The 13,068-nt window shown below is 47.7% G+C and overlaps 1 protein-coding gene across 1 annotated transcript in view; it reads right to left on the bottom strand.

Annotated features, from left to right (window-relative positions):
- The window catches only part of LOC115480450, a 49,896-nt gene extending 37,489 nt beyond the window's left edge, over positions 1–12,407 (bottom strand). Inside the window, exon 1 of the mRNA XM_030219132.1 lies at positions 12,327–12,407. The gene's annotated coding sequence lies outside the window, so the exon portion shown is untranslated. The remainder of the gene's footprint in view (positions 1–12,326) is intronic.
- Positions 12,408–13,068: the final 661 nt, after the last annotated feature.

The raw sequence follows: 13,068 nt of genomic DNA, 5'->3' as shown, positions 1-13,068 counted from the left end.
TAATCTACTTTTCAAACAGTTCCATATTGAATTTGACTGAGTCTGAACCCAAGTGAACTTATCAGAAGAGCGGATCAGTGGCGTAGCCAGGGTGGGCTTGGGTGGGCCCAGGCCCACCCACTTTGGGTTCAGGCCCACCTAGTAGCAGCATACCTACAGTATGATGTGGCTGGCAGGGATCCCCAAGCCCCACCAGCCGAAAACTCCCAACAAGTGTCCCTCCTGCACACCTTCGCCTGCAGTGAGCAGTGACATACATACTGCTCGCACCGGCCCCACAGCCTTCCTTCTCATGTATTTCTGCCTAGGCGGAAACAGGAAGCTGCATCAGAGGGAAGGGTGTGGGCCAATATGAGCAGTGTGTATTAGTTGCCGCTCGCTGCTGGTGAAAATCTGCTATTTAAAAGGTATACGGGAGAGGGGGGATGTTGAGAGACCATATGGCATGCAGGCGAGAGAAGGAGAGACCAAATCACCTGTGGGATGGGGCGAGGTTCTTCTGCCCACCCATCATGGGCCCAGGCCCCCCAAAATTGGGTGTCTGGCTACGCCCCTGGAGCGGATATCTCTCAACAACTCTGGCTGGCTTCTGAGATACATGTGAAGTCTTTGCATGACATATGCTTAAAGTTGTGCTACATCAACAAAATTCCTTGACATATTCGACCAGCAGAGAACAGGAGAGGAGATCAGCAATGACCTTCTCTCTCTCTAGCACCCCCAAGTGTCCAGGCTGACTAACAGGCCAGAGATGGTTTTCTCTCATTATGTGGGTAGGTGTGTTGGTCATAGGCACATAAAAGAAAAAGAGGATATTTTCCTAAAAATAAAAAAATAAAAACTGGAGGACATATCTGAAGAAGTCCAAAAGTAGGACATGTCCTCTTAGAAGAGGACTATGGTAGCCCTAGAGGGGAGTGGAGTTCCTCTGGTCTCTGATGTGGATTGTAGCTGGATGTGCCTTCCTGTGAGGTACATGAAGAACATTCTGGGTCCCTGCTCCAGAGTGGCACCAGTCAACTATGAGGGGTGGTCTAGTCTAGGAAAATCCGTGCACTGAGGGCTAGATTCAATAAATGCTGCTCAAAAATCAGCACCAAAAAGAACTGGCGCTCAATGCTATTCCATAAGGGGGCAGTCAAAGATGAGCGTCCATTATCGAATAGCATTGAGTGTTGATTTTGGTGCCCAGGACTTACACCTGCTGAAACCAGGCGTAATTCTCGGTGCCTAATTTGGATGCACATTCTCAGTATTCTATAACACTGTGCATAAATTTTAGAATCACCCATAACCCACCCATGCTCCTCCCATGACCATGCCCCTTTAGGGTTGTGTGCTATATGATTTGAGCATACATTTTTATAGATTGGTGCATAACAAGATGTATGCGCAAATCCAATTAGCGTGCAATTATCGGCGTTAATTGGCTCGTTAGCCAATTTAGTTGGGTGCTTATCTTGGATCAGCACCATATATAGAATCCGGGGGTAAATGTGCCTGAGAATTTGGAGGGAAGGATAAAACTGGGTGTAGGGAGGTGCCCAGTGTCTTCCTTATTTCCTTTCCATGGGCAAGTCCAGAACTATGTAGTGGGAAGAGTGGTGAGATCTCCCAACTTGGGGAACACCAAACATCTTGGTCTTCTAACTTGGAGACCAGAGTGACGAGAGGGCCAGGAGAGGGGCTTGTTCCTAAAAAGCAGAAGTATGGAGGAGGAAAGGGATTAAGCCTGAGCTACTACTAAATCTTGGGTGACATGGTGCCCTTAATAAGGTGAAGTAAGGGATTACCAAGGAGATACCATCTTCAGGAGAAGAGAGGTGAGTGATGTTGCTGCTTGCTCTACAATCCAACACAGAGAAAGGTAACCTGCACTGCATGTCAGATACAACCAAACATCACAAGCATGGGGAAAGTAACCTGCATTGCATGACAGATCCAACCCTCAGCCCCACCAAATCAGGAAATCCGTTACACGGGCAAGAGTCATTAATATATCTTTGTGCATAAAATGTTTGCAGGCCCCCCACTCTAGTCTATACTATTTCTGAGCTTTGCTAGATCCCTCTTCATGAGTTCCACAAATTCCTGGGTGCTATCCTCAGCTGATTTGGTATCAACTTCAAAAAGCAAACTTTTCTGATAGGCCTTCCACAATATCACTAATGAAAAAATTGAAAAGAAAGGCATACCACTGATACATCCTTATCCTCAGAGTGAACTCCATTACTACTACTCTTTATCACTTCCACTCAACAAGTCAGTCACTGTAAGGCAGGGCCGCCGAGAGACTAAGCTGGGCCCGGGGCAAGGCCACCGCCCCCCCCCCCCCCCGCCCCTGCAGTTCCTGGTCTCACCTGCCTGCCCTTGGCTCCGTCCGCCACCGGGCCCCCTGCATTAAAATCAGCAGCGCCTCAGCTCCGTTTGGAAAGGCAGATCGCCTCCCTTTGGGCCTTCCCTCACTGTGTCCCGTCCTCGTCTGATGTAACTTCCAGTTTCCACGAGGGCGGAACACAGGGAGGGCCCGAAGGAAGGCGATTTGCCTTTCCAAACGGAGCTGAGGCGCTGCCGATCTTAATGCAGGGGGCCCGGTGGCGGACAGAGCTGAGGGCAGGCAAGTGAGATTGGGGACTGCAGTGCCAGCGGCCTGACCCCCGGTGCCGGGCCCCCCTTGGAGGCCCGGGGAATTTTGTCCCCCCTGCCCCCTCTCTCGGCGGCCCTGCAGGTCTATTCCAAGGGCACTCAGCTTGTTTATCAGTCATCTATGTGGTACTTTGCTGAAGTCTAAGTATACCACATCTAGCATTCTCCCCTAATCCAACTCTCTAGTCACCCAGTCAAAGAAATCAGATTCATCTGAGGAGATCTACTTCTGGCAAAATCAAGCTACCTCAAATCCCGTAATCCATTGGATTCCAGAAACTATATGATCCTCTGTTTTAGCAGTGGTTCCGTTAATTCACTCATCACCTAAGTCAGACTAACTGGCCTGTAGTTCCTAACTTCCTCCTTATTTTCGCTTTTGCAAAGAGGCACCAGCACATCTGCCTGTCTCCAGTCCTTCAGATCTACTCCCAGTTCTATGGAAGTGTTGAAAAGGTCAGACAGTGGAGCAGGCCACAACATCCCTAAGTTCCTTTAATACTCGGTGGTGCAGGGCTGGAACTAGGGCAGGGTAACCAGGACCTATCTGGTCCCATGTATTTACTTGCCTACTTCTAGTTCAGCTAGCTCCTCACAAACACAGTCCTTCTGAAAATTGTTCAAGGTTTATTTCACTTCTAATTCTATTTGTCTGTTTTCTGTGGTCCTGATTCTGGCCTTTCCTCTGTGAACACTGAAGTATTGTTAAGCAATTCCACTTTTTCCTCATCAGCCTCTACATATTTCTATCCTTCACCTTTGAGTCTCACAATGTCACTTTTACATATCTTCCCATAGTTATTATTATTATTATCATTATATTAACATTTGTATAGCGCTACCAGATGCACGCAGCGCTGAACACCTGGCATAGAGAGACAGTCCCTGCTCAATAGAGCTTACAATCTAAAAATAATACAGACAGATTAAGGGTGAGGGAAGTACAGGGTGAGAAGGAACAAGGGGAGGTAATTGAGTAGTAGTTAAAAGAGGTTTCCTTCCTTTTCTTTTTTTTCTCTGTTTGCTTCCATTTGCACCCTTGCTGTCCTGACTGCTTTCCTAACGTCTCATCACTTTTCCAGATATTGTTGTTGTCTTCCTCTTTCTGTGATCTCTTTAGTTAATGAATGCTAACCTCTTTTTCTTTACAGGGTCAATATTTCAATGCTGGCTGCAGCTTTTAAAATATACTGAAATATTCAGCAGCAGCTGTCTGGATACTGGCACTAAATATCTGGGTATAGCAATGGCCACTGGCATTATTTGGACACTCGTGATACTCAGTACTGGTGTCTAGACAGATATCTGGGCTAATTTGGGGGTCAATGCAGAAAGCTACTGCGGGCCTAACCACACCACTTCAGCAGGTTATACATGCCAAGCAAGGCAGAGGGGGTTGAGCACGGATGTTAACTCGCACGGAATACATGGCTGCACACTGCATTAAAATGAATGCTAATGAGGCATTTAAGTATTCTGTGGCAATGCAGAGAGGTAAATGGGCTTTTGAAGCGTGGTTTCAGTGAGAATTTTTTTCACCAGCTCCAGGGCAGCATACACGGGTTTAGAGACCAACCGAATTTTGATTTCGGTTTCAGATTCAGCACCTAAACCGGCGTAAAATCTGAGTTGGGTTGTTGGCTGTCAGTGCATTTTCGGCTGAAACTGAAACTCTCCCAATGATCTCTCTCTGCTCCCCCTCCCCCCATTCTACCTGACCACCTGTAGGCAGTGGCGTTCCGTGCTTGGCTGACACCCGGGGCGGATCGCCGCTGCGGGCACCCCCTCCGGGTACAGTGCAACACAGCGCCCCCCCCTGGCATGGAACAGCACCCCCCCTAGCGTCGGCACCCCCCCTGGCGTGGACCCTAACCCCCGCCCCCCCCCCGGCGCAGCGCCTCTCACTCCCCCCGACAGTCCCCACCTGCCTACCAGCTGAGCTCCGGCCGGCACTTCCATCTGCAGCGCTGCTGACTTTAAATGAAGAAAACCATCTCGTCGTTGGCCCTTCACTACTGAGTCCCGCCCTCTGATATAACTTCCTATTTCCTCGAGGGCGGGACTCAGTAGTGAAGGGCCAACGACGAGATGGCGTTTTCTTCATTTAAAGTCAGCAGCGCTGCAGATTGGAGGTGCCGGCTGGAGCTCAGCTGGTAGGCAGGTGGGGACTGTCGGGGGGAGTGAGAGGCGCTGCGCCGGGGGGGGGGGTGTGTGGACGGAGCACCCCCCACCCGTTGACACCCGGAGCGGACCGCCCCCACCGCCCCGCCCTTGCTACGCCACTGCCTGTAGGCCTTCTCTGGGCCTACCTGAAGAAGCCCTGGTAGTCTAGTGGCCTCTCTGGGGGCAGGAACAAACCCCACTCATCCTGCCCAGTGCCAGTGCTCCCGCATTCTAGTTAGCACATGCTAAAGTGAATGTGCTAGCTGGATAACTCTTCCACACCCATTCCCCGCTGATGACATGCCTCCTCCTGAAAAACTACAAAACAAAACAAGTGTGCAATTAGTGTTTGCTGACAAATTACCTCAAAACACTTGAGCTTTTTTTGTGATGAGCCTTTTCTTGCATGCTAAGCTGCATTAGGGCTCAGTGAGTCATCATAAAATGGCCCCTTAGCTTTTCTGAAGATTATGACACTCACCTTTAAATGGCCATCTCCATCTGTCCCTTAATAGTGAGTGGAGGAGTTGCCCAATGGTAAGAGCAGTGAAGCCAGGGTTCAAATCCCACTGCTGCTCTTTGTGATCTTGAGTTCCATTCCCTCAAGTGCAAACGCAGGGGTATGTTTACTAAGGTGCATTAGCGTTTTTAACGCGCCTTTAAAGTTAAAGCGTGTTAAACGCTAACGCGCCTATACGTTTCTATGGATGCAACACTTGTAAAACAAACATAAACATGGCGCAGATTGGCCGGAAGAGGGTTATAAAGGTTATGGGGTTCACTGGTGGATTGGAAGGAGGTCTGAATCTGTAGGCACATGCTGGGGTGATCAGAGGGGGGTCTAAAGGTTATGGGGGTTCATCTTCACATCCCCCTCCCATCTGCACCAAGAGTTTATGCTATTGTTTAAACTGGAGACCAATAATTTTGGAGCACAATAAAATTAAATAGTACGCTTGAATCGCATTAGATTATATAAGGTGGAGAGCAAGGCCAGTGCTGGACAGACTTCTACAGCCTGTGCCCTGATCATGGCTGAACAGATTTGGATGGGGCTGGAATGGGCTTTTTAAGGGCTTCAGTGACAACCTTGGAAGTTTTAGAACAAGGACAGTGTCGGGCAGACCTCTACTGTCTTTTCTACTGCCTTCAAATCCGGGCTAAAGGCCTACCTGTTTGATGCTGCTTTCGACTCCTGACTTGTAACTTTATCTTATCCCTATGTGTCCTTCTGTCATGTCCTTCCCTTCTCCTTTTCGGTCCTGTCTGTTTGTCCTGATTTTAGATTGTAAGCTCTTTTGAGCAGGGACTGTCTTCTTCATGTTCAATTGTAAAAGCGCTGCGTACGACTGGTAGCGCTATAGGAAGTGATTTATAGTAGAAGTAGTACTGAAAATGGCAATGACAAATGAAGATCAGGTGTACATATGAAGTATCACATCATATCTTATGCTATGGGTTTCTCTTTTTGGGCAGACTGGATGGACCAACAGGTCTTTATGTGCCGTCATCTACTATGTTCTTAGTGTTTAACGTGCATTAACCATTAATGCGTGTTAACCATGCTAACGCGCTTACAGTGCACCTTAGTAAACAAAGGCATTAGATTATAAGCCCTCCTAAGACAGGAAAATAACTACAGTAACCTGAGTGTAACTTGCCTTGAACTCCAACTGAAAAAAAAGTGTGAGTCAAAGACACAGAATGCAGAGATCACTGGATCCAAAACACTTTAACCCATGGTTCCCAAACCCGGTTGTGGAGTCACCCCAGCCAGGCAGGTTTTTCAGGATATCCACAACGAATATTCATGAGAGATATGCATGCACTGCCTCCACTGCATGCAAATCTCTCTCATGAATATTCATTGTGGATATCCTGAAAACATGACTGGCTGGGTGACTCCAGGACCAGGTTTGGGAACCACAGCTTTAACTCATTTGCAAGCACCAGGCCCAGAATCAGCCTCCCTGATGTGGGTTCTATTACCAGACAGGGCAACACTACAGAGAATCCAGGAGCTTCCTACCTCTAGATGTAATCAATAGAAATCAAACAAATAAACATGGAAAAGAAAATAAGCTGATACCTTTTTTATTGGACATAACTTCATACATTTCTTGATTAGCTTTCGAAGGTTGCCCTTCTTCGTCAGATGGGAAATAAGCAAATGTGGTAGATGACAGTATATATAAGTGAAACATCAAAGCATTTCAGTTACAGTCTAACAGGGTGGGGGTGGATAGGTAACTTTAAAACAATACAGGAACGTAAGACCTTTGAAGTCAGAATGATTGAATATTTTGACACCCGACAGGATTTAACAAGGATCTGGGTATTCTAGCCCATTATAAACCATAAAGTTATATTGCTCTGTTTGTCACCCTCCTCTCACCTATCCACCCCCCTGTTAGACTGTCACTGAAATGCTTTGATGTTTCACTTATATATACTGTCTTCTACCACATTTGCTTATTTCTGATCTGATGAAGAAGGGCAACCTTTGAAAGCTAATCAAGAATGTATTAAGTTATGTCCAATAAAAAGGTATCATCTTATTTTCTTTTCCATGTTTTATTTCTATTGATTACCTTTAAAAGTGGACTAACACGGCTACCACACCTCTCTGCCTCTAGATGACACTGCAGCCAGGATGTCCTAATTAACAGCTGGCAGCCTGAAATCACTTAGCAATAGCACTTTTGTGAATATCTCCAATGAAATCCCTATTTCTTCTGCCTGCGAGGGAGGTCTGTGTATCACACCAGTATAAATAGATGTTCCATTCCTTCTTTCTAGATTAGCCCACAGTACCTCCTCCTGATATTATAAGCCCTACAGTTTGTTGCTTTAATATTATGCTTTAGATATAAATGCCACTTCTCCTCCCTTTCTTCCTGCTCCATATGTCATGAATAGAACACGTCTCAATCATCCTTCTCCATGTACCACTTCTCCATGACCATCAGCGAATCCAATTTGGCCTCTTTCCTGACCTCCTCTAGTCTAGGACCCCAGGGCTGAAAGTGAAAATGCCTGCAGAGAGTGGCAAAAGTTTATATTATGTTGCCCCAGGCAGCAAATTTGTACTTTTACTCACACATGGGGGCGGTTTTTCAAATAGCCATTGATACAACTAAATGACTTTTGAAAATTGGTCTCCAGTGCAAGAAACATCCACTGAGAAACAGCCATTAGTCACTGGTCATCGTGTAAAAAGAGTAAGAGGGAGGAGGAAAGAGAGAGAGAGACACACACACAAACATTTACTTGAAATAATTATCCATCACTCATGGGGTTCACTCACCACAGCCTAGCCAAACTACAGAAAATCATTAGGGGTGGGAGATGAATAAGGGAAGGGAGAGAGCGCATTCTTGGAGAACTACTATAGCCCCTACCCAGGGACGTAGCTACCATTAAGCAAGCCTGGCAAAAAGCTCAGGGCCATCCAATGGTGGGGGGGGGGGGGGGGGGGCACCTGCTGTCAAACCACTGCTGTCAACCACTGCTCTCCATCCCTGCTGTCTGGCTTTTCTTTCTCTCCTCTTTCCGTTCCTCTTCCTTCTTCCTTCATAAGTATGGCATCTCTCTCTGTCCCTTCTCCCCCACAGTCTTCCAGACTCCTGATGGCAGCAACAGCGATGAAAGCAGGTACTCTTTGGCTGGTTCCACCAGGGCCTTTCTTCTGCTGCATCTCTCCTCCTCCTCTGATGTAACTTCCTGTAGCAGAGAAAAGGCTATCCTCTTTCCTGCTGCTGCAGGGAGGGAGGAACAGAAAGAAACACCAGACCAAGGAAAGGGAGAGGAAGGGAGAGATGCCAGACCCGTGGGGGGGGGGGGGGGGGGGGGGGGAGGGAGATGGAGAGATGCTGGGCCTGTGGGGAAAGAGAGACTAGATCTGAGATGGGGGGAGAGATGCTGGTCCTCAGAAGAAGTGAAGGGAAGAGAGAGGGGCGAGAGAGAGAAAGACCTGAACCAAAAGAGGGGAAGAGAAGGGGAGAGATGCTGGATATGGGGGAGGTGGTGGAGAGAAGAGAGACAGAGAGATTACAAGGGGAAAAGATGCTGGACCATGGAGGGAGGGAAACAGAGATACTGGACCAAGGGGGGGAGGGAGTGTCAAGGTAAGAAAGGTAGAGATGCTGGCCCTAGGGTGGGGGCAGGTGGAAGGAAAGAGAGAGGGGAGAAGCTGGACATGAGGAGAGACAAGGACACAGAGAAGAGATGCTGAATAGAGTAAGATAGGGATAAAGAGGAGAGAAGCTGAATATGGTGGGAAGATAGGGACACTGAGAGGGCAGATGCTGAACATGGGGGGAAGACAGGGACCAGGACATGGTGGGGGGGGGGGGGGGGGAGATGCTGGACAGGACAGATAAGAGACACAGAGAAAAGATGGAAAGTGGACATAGAGAGAAAATAAATGTCAAAAGGCCAGGATACCCTGAGAAGAGAGTTAAGAAAAAATAGAGAAAAGCAGAAAAGAGACACCAGGACCAAAGTAATGTTCAGAAAGCAAAGGTAGAAATTTTTTTTCTGAATTTATTAATTGTAATATGTTGGCTTGGGACAATGTGCCTCTCTGATATATTACATTCTGTTTCTGTTACTTTGCCAGATTTTCTATAAGTCTGGAATGTATTTGCTTTTTGCAGAGTTTGTTTATTGGAGCTCTGAATGGGCTCCCCCTCCCTCACCCTAAAGGTCCCCATTACCATCATAATTTTTCTGCCTGGGGTCCATTCAGTCCTAGCTATGCCTCTGCCCTCACCTCAAACATCTGCCCCCAAAAGATCAGAAAACCAGAAAGAAACTCTAAGGATTAAGGGAATGGTGGACCCTGCTAAAAGGCTCTTGGGGAAGGAGAGCAGAAAATGACTTACAATCTTCTAAACAAGACCAGACAGGTGTACTCCAGAGATTTCCAAAAATTACTAAAGAAGAAACCTAAAGGTTAATGCAGTGGCCTGAGAACCAGGGGAATTGGGTTCAATTCCCACTGCAGCTCCTTATGACTCTGAGCAAAGTCACTTAACCCTCCATTGCCCCAGGTACAAAATAAGTACCTCTATCTGATATGTAAACTGCTTTAATTGTAACCACAGAAAGGCAGTATATCAAGTCTCATCCCCTTTCCTTTCCGTCTTATCAACCAACCTAGTTTACAAGTTCCAGCTTTGATTCTTATTGTGCGTAATTCTCAAATGTCAAATTTCAGGCAACCCCCCCCCCCCCCTCATTGACCTCTCCACTGCACAGATGAGCAGTGGACATGATATCCCCCCATGAGCTAAAAATGTAAATCAATCAGCAAGGTGATCACTACAGATATTTTGTTTTTCTCACCAGGTTCATCTGAATGAAGAAAGGCCATGTCATCTCTATCCTGCTCTGTACAGGTCTGGAATGAAACTCACCCTCTGGCTGCCACTTGACACACTGGTGTCCAGGACAGAATCTAGTGCTAGCCGCCCAGAAGTTCTACATCACTGAAATCACTCAAGTTACAACTAGGGGGGGCCACTTATGGTGCTGAAATTCCAAGCAATTGTCCCCGCCTCAGACCTGTTCTCCCCCAGATAAGAAAATAATATGGATATTTGTGCTAAAACCTCTCTCAGCATAGACTTAGGTCATGATGTTTCAGACACTCTTAGGCTGATAAGACTATCTCACCAGTGAGAAACACTCTTGAGAAGGGGCTGAGTGCTCTTAAAATCAAAGCACAAGGGAGTGACAGTCCTGCTAATGCTCTGAGAGTGCTGGGGACACCTTGAACAATTTATTTTACCTTGGAGGAAAGAAGCTGAAAATCACAGAATTTCGCTTAGAGCGCTGAAGGAATTATTGCCTTACAAATAAGATGTATAGGCAATCTCTGTGTCAGTGAATTGTGCTTTACAAGAAATAAGAGCACTTCCTGCATAACACTGACATAAAAACAGAGAAATCTCCTGCCCTTCTCTCTCTGCCCCCCCCCCCTCCAAGATCTGTAGAAAAAAATGATTTTCTCTGGCCAAAGGGAGAAAATAGGGTAATCCAGGCCAGGAAATAAGGCAGTGGCAGACCAAGAAACTTAGTTTAAATGCCTCTTATCAGCTGCAAGATTTATTTTCTTTCCCTGGTTATCTGGATAACATTTCCCTTGGTCTTTCCCATAGTGGTCTCACCTGTACCTGCTACAAGAAGTCTCCCATTGGCTTTCCTTTCTACTCCCCACCCTATCCCACTGCAACCCTACACCTACGAATAGTGCACATAGAGATTACTAGACTCTGAGTCTTGGGATATCCCCCTCCTCAGATATAAATGAGACCCCTGCTCATATTTAACTCAGGAAAAAAAAATGCGAGAGATACAAGGGAAGAGAATAAAGCACACATGAAGCAAGGGGAGGGGGAGGGGAGAAATACAGAAAAAAAAAGGTCTCCAGTGAGAGATGACAAATGACAGAGAAAGAGAGAGAACAGCAGAGGAAAGATGGAATATGAGGGGCAAAGGATGCTAGGAAGAGAGAGGAAAAGAAAGGGGAGTGAGGAGAGTGAAAGGAGGAGGGAGAGAGAGGGAGGGAGAGAGAGAGAAAGAGAGAGAGAGAGAGAGAGAGAGAGAGAGAGAGAGAGAGGTGGGGATAAGATTTGTTTCCCTATTCAAATGTAATCTGACATGAAGAGATTACTCTCTGGGATAGGCACCAAAATTTCAAAATGACTGCGGATGCCAAACCCCTCTCTGCACACAATGAAGGAGCTTGCTCAATATTGGGGTGCTCAGCACCACTGGTACCCACAGAGCCGGTTCCTGTGTGGTTTTTTTTAAGTAACTCTGCCTCCAAGAACTGCAGCTCTAAGAAGATACCAATCTCATAGCCCCAGCATCCAAAAACTGGTGTCACCTATAGCCACATCAGTGCCAACCAACCCTCCCAGTTTAATCTCCTATGCTTTGTGTTCAAAACACACCATTTATTGAGGAATCTCTCCTCCACTTTCCGGCTAACCGGAGGAGGATCATCAGCTCCCCGGGGAAGGGACCTCTCTCACCTAGAGGTGAGGCTGGACTGTTTGGTGTATGCTCCCCTAGGTTCTAAACATACAGGGAAATTCATATCTGGAACTGAATAGCCACAGCTTGGACCTTCTCCTTTCCTTCTGCCTTTTATGGGCTCTCTAATCTCCCACCCTGCAGCCAACCTTTCTCGATGTGCCCTCTCCCTGCCTGCATACGCCTGTCCTGTTTTCTCGTAGCCCTCAGGACCTCTCACCTCCTGGATCCTGACTAGGGGCGAGCGAGAGGAGGGCAGAGAAATGACTGAAATGAAATGCAAGACGGGAAAGGTAGAGAAGGAAAAGCCAGGACAAGTGGCAGTCAGGAAGGACTGGAACCAAGAGGAGGGACACGGAATGGGGGGGGGGGGGGGAATCAGGCTGGTTGGGGGTAGGACAGGAGGCACAAACGCATTTGCCTGTTTCATTCCCCCCACCCCACACACACACTTAGTTAAAGAGTCCGCTCACCTCTTGTCCTCTGTCCCTCCCAGGAGACCTTGGAAACCCTGTAGCACCACGATCCTCAAGCCACGGTCACCTCGATCAGCGACCGTATTAGGGGGGGGGGGGGGGGGGGGACAAGCTTTGTGCAGAAAGTTTGGCTTTGGAGGGTGAAACGCAGTCCCTCCTAACTCGGACCGAGATAAAGGAGTGGGGCTGGTCCTGCTCTCCCCAACAGCAGTGCTGGCCAAACTTTCCTCGCCCGGGACTAGCAGGTGCCCGGGATCCCAGCTGAGGAGCTATGCCAGCCTTCTGCCCGCAGCCTCCCTCTTGCGCTCCGGTGCCCAGAGTGATGCGCTGACTCCGGAGTGACACGAAATGTGTGCGTTTGTAGGCATCGGGGAGGCGGAGAGAGAAAGTGGGTGTGTAACAAGAGAGAATGAATGTGACTTAGCCTTTGTGTGACTAGAAGAGAAACTGTTATTATTACAGATTGTGATATACACAGAGACCCTTTCTTTAAGGGTCGCTGAGACAGAGCGTGTGAGATGGGCGGGGGGGGGGGGGGTGGTGAGAGAGTGGAAGGGAAGTTGTATGAGCAGTGTGTGTGTGTGTGTGAAGAGGGGTAAGAGGAGGAGGGGAGAGAAGTGGCATGTATAGAAGGTGTGTGACGAAGAGAGAAGGAGGGAGAGAGAAAGAGGGAGAACGAGGGGGAGAGGGAGAGAAGAGGTGTAGGAGGTGTGTGACAGAGAGAGAGAGCGAGAGTGAT

The sequence above is a fragment of the Microcaecilia unicolor genome, chromosome 11 (assembly GCF_901765095.1).
Source record: "Microcaecilia unicolor chromosome 11, aMicUni1.1, whole genome shotgun sequence".
NCBI lineage: Eukaryota > Metazoa > Chordata > Amphibia > Gymnophiona > Siphonopidae > Microcaecilia > Microcaecilia unicolor.
This window is presented reverse-complemented; position numbering and strand designations above follow the sequence as displayed.